Raw genomic sequence first — 11095 nt, 5'->3', positions numbered from 1 at the left:
CTTCATCCCAGGACTCCGGGATCATGACCTGAACCAAAGGCAGATGCTTAACAGACTGAGCCACCCAGGTGCACCGACAAAATACACTTTAAAACAAAGACTGTAACAAGAGAAAGGACACTGTATAATAATAAAGGGGACAATCCAACAAGAAGATTTAACAATTGTAAATACTTATGCACTCAATATGGGAGCACTTAAACATAAAAGAGTTAATAACAACATAAAGAAACTAATTAATAACAAACACAATAATAATAGTAGGGGACTTTAACACCCCACTTACATCAACGGACAGATCAACTATGCAGAAAGTCAACAAGTTAACAATGGCTTTAAGCGACACACTGGACCAGATGGATTTAACAGATATATTCAGAGCATTCTATCCTAAAACAGCAGAATACACATTCTTTTAAAGTGCACACGGAACATTCTCCAAAACAGATCCAATATTAGGCCAAGAAACAAACCTCAAAAAATTCAAAAGGATCAAACTCGTACCATGCATGTTTTCTGACCACAATGTTATGAAACTAGAAATCGACCACAAGAAAAAACCTGGAAAGACCAGAAATACGTGAAGGTCAAATAACATGCTACTAAACAATTAATGAGTTAACCAGGAAATAAAAGAAGAAATAAAAAAGTACATGGAAACAAATAAAAATAAAAACACAATGGTTCAAAACTTTGGGATGCAGCAAAAGCAGTTTCTAAGAGGGAAGTTTATAGCAATTAAGGCCTACCTCAAGAAGCAAGAAAAATCTCAAATAACCCAACCCTACACCTATAGGAGCTAGAAAAAGAGTAACAAACAAAACCTAAAACCAGCAGAAGGAAGGAAATAATAAAGAGTAGAGCAGTAATAAACGATACAGAAACTAAAAACACAATAGAACAGATCAACCAGGAGCTGGTTCTTTGAAAATACCAATAAAATTGATAAACCTCTAGCCAGAAGGAGCAAGGGAAAAAAAGAAAGTACCCAAATAAATAAAACTACAGATGAGAGAGTAGAAATAACAACCAACACCACAGAAATACAAACAATTATAATAGAATATTATGAAAAACCGGGACGCCTGGGTGACTCAGTTGGTTGAGCTTCTGCCTTCGGCTTGGGTCATGATCGCAGGGTCCTGGATTAGAGCCCTGCATCAGGCTCCTTGCTCAGTGGGGAGCCTGCTTCTCCCTCTGCCTGCCACTCCCCCTGCTTGTGTGCTCCTTCTGTCAAATAAATAAATAAAATCTTTTTAAAATTATAAAAAACAGAATATTATGAAAAACTATATGCCAAAAAATTGGACAACCTAGAAGAAATGGATAAATTCCTAGAAACATATAACATACCAAAACTAAAGCACGAAGAAATAGAAAATTTGAACAGGCTGATTACTAGCAATGAAATTGAATCAGTAATCAAAAAACTCCCAACAAACAAAAGTCCAGGACCAGATGGCTTCACAGGCAAATTCTACCATATATTTAAAGAAGAGTTAATACCTATTTTTCTCAAAATATTCCAAAAACTAGAAAAGGAAGGAAAACTTCCAAATTCATTCTATGAGGCCAGGATACCAAAACCAGATAAAGACAACATAAAAAAAGAGAACTATAGGCCACTATCTTTGATGAACATAGATGCAAAAATCATCAACAAAATACTAGCAAACCAAATACAATAGACTAAAAAAATCGTTCACTATGATCAAGTGGGATTTATTCCTGGGTTGCAAGGTGGTTCAAATTTGCAAATGAATCAACGTGATACATCATATCAATAAAAGGACGGATAAAAATCACATGTTTATTTGAATAGATGCAGAAAAAGCAGGTGACAAAGTACAACATCCATTCATTTAAAAAACCTCAAGAAGGTAGGTTTAAAAGGAATGTACCTCAACATAATAAGGCCATATATGAGAAATCCACCGCTAACATCACCTTCAATAGGAAAAACTGAGAGCCTTTCCCCTAAGGTCAGACACAAGACAAGGTCCATTCTCACCACTTTTATTCAACATCGTACTGGAAGTCCTAGCCACAGCAATCAAGACAACAACAATAACAACAAAAAAGGTATCCAAAGCAGGAAGAAATACAACTTTCACTATTTGCAGACGATGTGGTACTATGTATAGAAAATCCAAGACTCCACCAAAAAAACTGCTAGAACTGATCAATGAATCCAGTAAAGTGGCAAGATACAAAATCAATCTACAGAAATCTGTGGCATTTCATACACCAGTAACGAAGAAGCAGAAAGAGAAACGAAAAAAAAGTTCATTTAAAATTGCACCAAAAATAGTAAGATACCTAGGAATAAACCTAACCAAGAGGTGAAATACCTATACTTGGAAAACCATAAAATACTGATGAAAGAAACTGAAGACAACACAAGCAAATAGAAAGACATTTCCTTTTCACGTTCATGGATTGGAATGACAAATGTTTTTATTTTTTTTAAGATTTTATTTATTTATGTGACAGAGAGACAGCCAGCGAGAGAGGGAACACAGCAGGGGAGAGGGAGAGGAAGAAGCAGACTCCCAGCTGAGGAGCCCGATGTGGGACTCGATCCCAGAACACCGGGGTCACGCCCTGAGCCAAAGGCAGATGCTTAATGACTGCACTACCCAGGCCCCCGTGGAATGACAAATGTTTTTAAAATGTCTATACTATCCAAAGTGCTCTACACATTTAATGCAATCCCTATCAAAATACCAACAGCATTTTTCACAGAACTAGAGCAAAAAATCCTAAAATTTGTATGGCACCACGAAAGAACCCGAATAGCCACATCAATCTTGAAAAGGAAAGCAAAGCTGGAGGCATCACAATTCTGGACTTCAAGTTATATTACAAAACTGTTTGGGAATGTGGCTGGTATTTATAGGGTAGGATCAAGAGAATAGTTCTCTGCAAAGAAAGAGTCCCAGAACTGTGCATAAAAATCTTCTTAAAATTTTAATACGAAGCTGCACACGTTCAGGGAGACTCCACGTAACCTAGCAGAGAACAACTGCTAGAGAACTGTGAGCTGAACAGTGATTCAAAAAGTTACATACTGCTGGGAAACAGGAAATTCAAAACATGCAGAGTATATGGATAAACAATTCCAAACACCCTAGTAGTTGGCTGATACCCTAGAAAGTACACATTTTAAGTGCAGGGCTAAGTTAGACCTAAAGCAAAGACTACTCTAAATCTACCAGAAGAAAGCTTCAAAGTAGGCCTTGAAAGGATCAAACTGATTTGCCAGAAAATTAACTGGCTGCTGTAAAAAAAAATCAATATTCTTTAAAGTAAGATAACAAAATCCAAACTCTCAACAACATAGTGTCCATGATGTACAATATACAATAAAAAATGACTAGGCATTCAAAAAGCTGGAAAACGTGATCCATAAACAGGAAAAAAGCAACCAATAGAAACTTGAGATTACTCAGATATTGGAATTAGAAGGCAGTATAAATATGTTTACTAACTTAATGGAAAATATGGTCATAATGAATAAATGGACAATGATGAGAGACAAACTCTCTAGAGGCCTGATACACAAAGGAAGCCACTTAAGATTTCTTTCTAAGTCAGCTTGACTCTACATAAACTTTGTTAAATCAAAAGCCTTATTTATATAAGCCACACTTATACATCTTTAATCAAACCAAAAGCCTTATTTATATAAGCTACACTTACACATCTGCTTTGTGAATGAGTAGCCTAAAGGAAAACCATCTCCTCCTTGAGATACAATGCCCCTACTCCCTACATTCCTTGACGTTAAAATTTGTGATTCTTGCCTATATGCTAATTATAATCTCTTGTGCTTTTACAAGATACAAAAAACTTATAATCCTGTAAAAACTGTTCATTCTCTGGAGCACTTTCTTTCCTGTGAAGAGAATGTTTCCTGGGTAGCTGTCCTAAGTTGGGCTCAAATAAAACTCTCTTTCTTAGAGATTCTAAAAGTTTGCTCATTTTGCGTCAACAATAGGAACCTCAGCAGAAAAACAAAATGTACAAAATAGCAATGAAAATGGAAGCTTTACGAGGCACCTGGGTGGCTCAGTTGGTTATGCAGCTGGCTCTTGGTTTCTCAACTCAGGTCATGATCTCAGGGTCTTGGGATAGAGCCCGTGTGGGCTTCCCACTAAGTGGGGAGTCTGCTTATCCCTCTCCCTCTGCCCCACCTTCCACTTGAGGTCTCTCTCTCTCTCTCAAATAAATAAATAATTCTTAAAGGAAAAAAAAGAAAATGGAGGTTTTATAACTGAAAAAAATGAAATGAAAAATTCACTGTATGAGCACAAGAATCGACAGGAGGCATTAGAAGAAACAGTCTGTAATCACCATGATAGATCAATAATGATCCAGTCTGAAGTACAAAAAGGAAAGAGATTGAAAAAACAAACAAAGGTACTTATGGAACAAGACTTACAACTAGAGTTCTAGAATGAGAGGAATGACAGAATGTGTTAGAATAAAAACTATGACCAAAACCACCAAAATGCAACAAATAGAAAATCTTGTAATCAGAGAAAAACAGTACATAAAACACTGGGGAACAAAAATATGAGTAATGCTAACTTAATTAGAAACAATAGTAGCCAAAAGACAATAGAATAACATCTTCAAAGAACTAAAGAAAAATATATCAACTCAGAATTCTATTTCCAGAGAAAATATGGTTTTTCAGAGAAAATAATGCTTTTAAAATGAAGATGAATTAAAGGTATCTTCAGATATATGAAAATTCAGATTATAACTAGCAGAACTGAGTTTAGAAAATGGTAAAGGAAATTCTTCAGGTTGAAGAGAATTGACTTTATTTATTTTTTTTAAAGATTTTATTTATTTATTAGAGAGAGAGACAGCTAGCTAGAGAAGGAACACAAGCGGGGGGAGTGGGAGAGGAAGAAGAAGGCTCCTAGCAGAGGAGCCCGATGAGGGCCTTGATCCCAGGACTCTGGGATCACGCCCTGAGCCGAAGGCAGATGCTTAATGACTGAGCCACCCAGGCACCCCGAGAATTGACTTTAGATGAAAATATAGTCCCAACAGGAAGGAAAGAAGAACATCAGGTATGGTCAATATGTGGGTAAATATAAAATATGTTTTCTTCTTTAAATGTTATTAATATATATGACTTTATGGTTTTTTGTTTTATTCAAGCTTTTATTTATTTATTTGAGAGAGAGAGAGAGAGAGAGAGTACAAGCAGGGGGAGCAGCAGGCAGAGGGAGAGGGAGAAGTAGGCTCCCTGCTGAGCAAGGAGCCTGATATGGGACTCGATCCCAGGACCCTGGGATCATGACCTGAGCTGAAGTCAGCCGATTAGGGGCGCCTGGGTGGCGCAGTCATTAAGCGTCTGCCTTTGGCTCAGGGTGTGATTCCGGCGTTCTGGTGATTGAGTCCCACATCGGGCTCCTCCGCTGGGAGCCTGCTTCTTCCTCTCCCACTCCCCTGCTGTGTTCCCTCTCTTGCTGGCTGTCTCTCTGTTACATAAATAAATAAAATCTTAAAAAAAAAAATGAAGTCAGCCGATTAAACCAACTGAGCCACTCAGGTGCCCTATATGACTGTTTAAAGGAAAATAATGCAACACTGTATAGTGTGGTGTACAATGTATGTATGTATGACATATGATGTAGTATGAAATATGTATAACAACAGTAGGACAAAGAATAAGAAGTGTAAATGAAATGATATTGTTTACAGGATTCCTATGCTTTAAACAGAGTGGTACAACATTAATTCTAAGTAAACTATGTTTAATAAGGATGCATATTTAAATCCCTACAGCAACCTCTAACAAGAAGCATGAAGGTATACCTAAAGTGCCAACAGAAAAATTCAAATATGTTAGAAAAAATTGATCAATTCTCCAAAAAAGACAGGAAAGAATAGTTAATAAAAAAATGTGGCAAATAGAAATCAACCAAATAGTAAATATAAATCCAACCAAATTAATAATTACATAAATATAAATGGACTATTTCAATGAAAAGCCAGAGACTGTCACACTGGATAAAAAATGTGAAACACAAATTACATGATATCTACCAGAAATGTATTTTAATATAAAATCACAGGTAGAGTTGAGGAAAAAAAAATGGAAAAAGATATACCAGTCTAGCAGTAAGCATAAGAAAACTAGAGTGACTATACTAATGTTAGACAAAACAAGACGTTAAGATGAGACATAGAGAAATATTTCATAATAGAAGGGTTAATTCATTGGGAAGACACACAACCACAAATGGGTATATACTATATAATAGAGCTTCAAAATACATGAAGCGAAAACTGAACCAACTAAAGGGAGAAATAGATAAATCCAGTATTGTTGTTTTCATGTATCTCCTACTTCATATATATTCTATTTTCAAAATGAGAATAAGATTGGCCTTGACATTTTCAAATAATTTCTAAAGTTTTATATATATATATTTTTAAGTTTTGTATTCTTGAGAGAAGAACAAATTCTTCCATCTATTAACTACTGTATCAAAACATCTGAGATGGGGAGGATGCCACAGTGGTGGATAAATCCTGGTAGGCTTATCCCATTCCTTTCCTGAATGAACCTAGGACATGACAAATTCAATGATTACTCAGCTGAGAAAGACTTCTGAAGATACCCTTCCTAGTGTTCACTTGCCAGTCCTCTTCATCAGGAAGACAAAAACATTACAAACGTACGTACTTAACAGTGCTTGAAAATACTCAAAGCAAAACCTGATGGAACTAAAGGGAAAATGTAAATAAACATACTTCTCTCATACCTCTAATTGCCAGATTTTTAAAAAATCGGTAAGGATAGAGGATATCTGAATGACAACTCATTAGTCCCCCCTTATCCTCAGAGGACACACTTCAAGACTCTCAGGGGATGCATGGAAGGGTAGATAGTACTGAACCCCATATATACTGTTTTTTTCTATACATACATACCTATAATAAAGTTTATCAATTAGGCACAGTAAGAGGTTAACAGAAATAACGAAATAGAACAATTAAAACAATATGCTGTATAGTGCAAAACTTTTGCAATATTAAAAAAAAGTTATGCGAATGTGTCTTTTTCCCAAAATATCTTACTGTGCCGTACTCACCCTTCTTGTGATGTGAGATGATAAAATGCCTAATAATATGAGGAAGTGAGGAGAATGACGTACACATTGTGACACAGCATTAGGCTACTATTAACCTTCTCACCAAACAAGCGGAGTTTCTGCTTGGGGATGGCAGTTGACTAGTTAACTAAAACTCAGAAAAGAGAAATGGCCGATGGGGGGACTGGGAGAGGAATTTATCGATCACTTTAACCTAACAGAATTTATAGAACAATTTGTTCACAACTGCAAGAAGGAGAAAAAAACCGAGAAGAGGAAAGAGGGAGCTCGAGCAAGCACGAACGACTTTCTGTGTCGTCCGTTACCGGTTCTGCTATGGTTTGCGGATATTTTTATTGAGTACTTAATGTATATCCACGTCCTACTTGGGCATACATGCTGAGAACTTGCTGTGTCCTAGTATGTAGTATTATGTGTTTCCTGGTGTCAAAACTTCTTCCTAAGACACATCAGGGCTTCTTCAGCGACAAACACGACGCCAAGCTCCCAGCACGCGCTTCCTTCAGTCCTGGGAATCCTTGAAACCCCTCCGTTGTAACCCACTCAAGCCCAAAGGCCTCCCAAAGCTCTCCTCAGCGCTAGCGAGCATCCGCGCTTGCGCGCTCTGCGCACCAATTTGGGGCGGGGCCTGGCCCTCCCTACCGAAGACTACATTTCCCACAAGCCGCTGCTCGTAGTTTCCTTCCGGCTCTCTGGCTGGTGTCGGCTCCGAGAGGTGAGTTGGTCGCGTGCATTGAGGAAATGGGCGCGGGGGCGGCGCGGGGGCGGCGCGGGCCTCTCTGTGAACCGGGTTGCACTGACTGTGGAATTTGTGACGCTTACTGGGCATCGGGTGCCATGAGGCGTCCTTTCCCTTTCCGCTTAAGGGCTGCACATATCCCTTGGCCCAGAATGGCTCCGAGTTAGATGTATGAACCCCGGAGTGAAGGCCCCCAACAAAAAGACGCAGTCTTGAGAACTGCAGTTCTCAGAACCACAGCTGAATCAGAGCTCCCCACGTTAGGAAACTACCATGATTTCGGAGGCAGATTCCAGACCTGGCCTTTGTACTCGGGCTTTCTCTGAGACGGGGGAGGCTGAGCTTTACCCCGGACTCCCTCTTAGTTCCATCGGGTTTTGTGCGTGGTGGATGGTGGGAGCAAGTGTAATAGCGGGGGTGTGTTCTGAGTTAGCCAGGCCTGGCTGAGTTCCAAGAAAGGCTCGGTGCCTCAAGATTCCCGTCTCTTTTCCCCAATCCTGCTGATCTTCAGGAAGGAGAGAGAAAGGAGGAGATAACCATTTGTATGTCTATTATCTTCTTTGTTCCGTGAAATGTAACTTTTATTTTTCTGGACATGGAAACATTTGCATCTCCTGGGAAAGAATGAAAATCAGTACGGACTGAAAAGAGAAAAAGCAGCCCTTGCATTGATCAGGCTGGGAGAGAAGAGACAGATAAAGCCAGCTACAAAATTAATAGGAAGTATTAGTTCATGCAGCAATTGTAAAATGCTGTAACAGCTCCCTCTTTGAGAGGTTAACAGTGATGCTCCAGACTCGTTTTGCCATTTTTTATTTTATTCCTGGAGATACCGAATTGCTAAACTACCCTCCCTTCAAGATAGCACTTCATCTCCAGTTAATCCCTGCTTTTCCTAGTCTCACCTCGGAAACTGCAACCATTCTGGAATTGTTCCCTGCTTCCCATACATCTTCAAAATCCTTCATTTGGAACTCAACCCTTTACAAAAGAGCTTTTCTTCTCCTCCATTGCATTCCAACCCTTCCTGTGGAATTTACTCCCTCTCTTGAGTCAGTAAATTTGATTTTGTTGGACTATACAGGCTTGTTCCAGGTAGTCTTTAGCTGGTTAGGCTTTAACGCGGGAAGTACCCTATATATAGACCTGGTGCTTTGCTGTTCTTTCTCCGTGAATGGTAGGGGTGTTGAGGTTACCTCCTGCCTCCTCTCCAGTGGGTATTCACATGAACGTTTGGCAATCATCTGATTCCTTCTGTGAGCTGTTTCTTTCTAATCATTTAAGTGGCTTGCAAGTAAACCTCCTGAAGGGAGGCCAACTGCAGAGCTTTATTCTAGGCTTTGATTTGTTGAGAGGATTACAGTTTAGTTGGAATCGTAAGGCTAGGTGTCTTTGATCTTCAGGACTGCCCTGAATTCAAAAGCAGGCGAAGGTAGGAGATAGTTTGGTGACAGGGTTTTCTGCTTTTGAGGCTTTAAGGAATTGTAACGTGACACGGTTTTTAATGGAGAGGTCTGTGTTAACAAGGGAAGGAAATGGAAGATGTTAGTTGAAATTTGAGAAGTGGTTTGAAGTTTTTGATAGCATGAGTGGTCAGGTCATATATTTATGTGGTCTTGTGAGAGGCAGTTTAGTTATGAAGCTATATTACCAGTGTTCTAGTCCTAAAACTTCCACTTAGAGCTGGGTGAAATTGGGGTAATTTACTTCATTTCTTTGTGCCACAGTTGTTTCATCTGTGAGAGGATAATAATAGAAACTGCTTTATAGGATTGCTATGAATAGATGAATTTTTATATATATATATACTCAGAGAATGTTTGGCACATAAGTGCTCAGTAGATTGAATTGTTACTATTATGTTGTAATTCCATCTTTTTTCTCATCACCCAGATCAAAAATTGTGAGGATTTTCCCACATTGGCTTCAACCATCCACGAACCCCCTTTTGTAAATTGTTGTTAATCAGGAGGAATTGCTTATCAATATGAAGTTTGAAATTTATTAGCTAGCATTATAAGAGCAAGGCTGAGAAGCTCGAATTTTTTATGGAAAAAGAGTATGTAGTATTCTTCATCTTCAGTGATATAACTGACTTCTATTTAACATTTATTTGCTATTTTAAGGCTTTATTATATGTGATGTCTTATTTAATCCTCATAGCAACCTTTTGAGTTAGAGTCTATAATTATCACCATTTTTTTATGGGAGTGACTAAGGCTGAGAAGTTAAGTAACATGTCCAAGATCACAGTTAATAACTGTCAGAGCTAAGATTTGTTTCCTAAAAGTGTCACACCAAAGCCTGTATTAGTAATTAATTATAACAGTATACCAAGTCTCATCATTATGTATACTTAAATAAAAAATTCTTCCTGCCTTACTCAGTAACCTTTCATGATGGAAGGAAGAGATATTAATCTGATGACAGCAAGCACTATCACGTTATGTCCAGATTATACTGAAGCTGTGCGGTCTGGAGGTAATGGATTTAATACAGTAAGATTTACATCTCACAAGTTTTTTGTGTGGATGTGTTTTTTAAAATTTTGTTTTAATTCCAGTATCGTTAACAATGTCTCATGGTTTTTATTTTAATGATGTTTTACACAAAGTCAGATTAGTAAGACAAGGAGATCCAATAGCCCTTGGAGGCTTCATAGGCATCTTAGCCCAGAGCATTGACTCAGAAATAAAATAAATTTATTTCTCAGTAAGATTGAAAGGAAGCAGCCATGAGACTACCATTGTTACTTAAAAGGCATCATTCAGGGATTTTTTTTTACCATTCTTTACTAGATAGAACAACATACATGGGCAAATTCAATCATAGACTTGGTTCATGAATTAGAAGGTTAAATAAAAAAGAAAAAGAAAAGTCACTTGGGGCACCTGGGTGGCTCAGTCAGTTAAGCATCTCCCTTAGGCTCGGGTCATAATCCCAGGGTCCTGGGATTGAGCCCCATGTCAAGCTCTCTGTTCAGCGGGGAGCCTGCTTCTCTCTCCCTCTCCCTCTGCCTACTGCTCCAGCTGCTTGTGCTCTTGCTCTCTGTCAAATAAATACATAAAATCTTAAAAAAAAAAAAAAAAAGTCAGGGCGCCTGGGTGGCACAGCGGTTAAGCGTCTGCCTTCGGCTCAGGGCGTGATCCCAGCGTTATGGGATCGAGCCCCACATCAGGCTCCTCCGCTCTGAGCCTGCTTCTTCCTCTCCCAC

The 11095-nt window shown here is 38.6% G+C and overlaps 1 protein-coding gene across 3 annotated transcripts in view; it reads left to right on the top strand.

Annotated features, from left to right (window-relative positions):
* The first annotated feature begins 7774 nt into the window (after positions 1–7774).
* Positions 7775–11095, top strand: part of ZFP14 (ZFP14 zinc finger protein) — a 19765-nt gene continuing 16444 nt past the window's right edge. The window contains exons 1-2 of one of the 3 annotated variants that reach the window (XM_034638351.1): positions 7834–7857; positions 10269–10362. The gene's annotated coding sequence lies outside the window, so the exon portion shown is untranslated. Of the gene's footprint in view, positions 7858–10268; positions 10363–11095 lie in introns of all 3 variants that reach the window. The other 2 variants (XM_011217262.3, XM_011217263.3) reach the window with 2 other exon arrangements.

The sequence above is a fragment of the Ailuropoda melanoleuca genome, chromosome 12 (genome assembly GCF_002007445.2).
Source record: "Ailuropoda melanoleuca isolate Jingjing chromosome 12, ASM200744v2, whole genome shotgun sequence".
Taxonomy (NCBI): domain Eukaryota; kingdom Metazoa; phylum Chordata; class Mammalia; order Carnivora; family Ursidae; genus Ailuropoda; species Ailuropoda melanoleuca.
The sequence above is the reverse complement of the archived record's forward strand: the minus strand, read 5'-3'. Positions and strand labels throughout refer to the sequence as shown.